The following is a 437-nucleotide window of genomic DNA, read 5'->3' as shown; positions in this document are numbered from 1 at the left end:
GTTATAGTGCATCTAGAGCTTCATTATTATTATTATTATCATTTAATGTGGTGAGCTGGCAGAATTGTTAACACACCAGGTGAAATATTTAGTGATATTTCATCTGTTGTTACGTTCTGAGTTCAAATTCCACTGAGGTTGACTTTGCCTTTCATCCATTTGGGGGTCGATAAAATAAGTACCAGCTGAGTACTGGGGCTGATGTAATTGACTATGCCCCTCCCTGAAAATTTCAGGCCTTGTGCCTTTAGTAGAAAGGATTATTATTATTATTATTATTATTATTATTATTATTATTAATAATAAGGCAGAATCATTAGCATGCTGGGCAAAATGCTTGGAGGCATTTCGTCGGTCTTTATATTCTGAGTTCAAATTCTGCTGAGGATGATTTGGATCTTTTTTAAAACGGGGGCCACATTTTTCATTAATGTTTT

Source organism: Octopus bimaculoides, chromosome 2 (assembly GCF_001194135.2).
Source record: "Octopus bimaculoides isolate UCB-OBI-ISO-001 chromosome 2, ASM119413v2, whole genome shotgun sequence".
Taxonomy (NCBI): Eukaryota; Metazoa; Mollusca; class Cephalopoda; order Octopoda; family Octopodidae; genus Octopus; species Octopus bimaculoides.
This window is presented reverse-complemented; position numbering follows the sequence as displayed.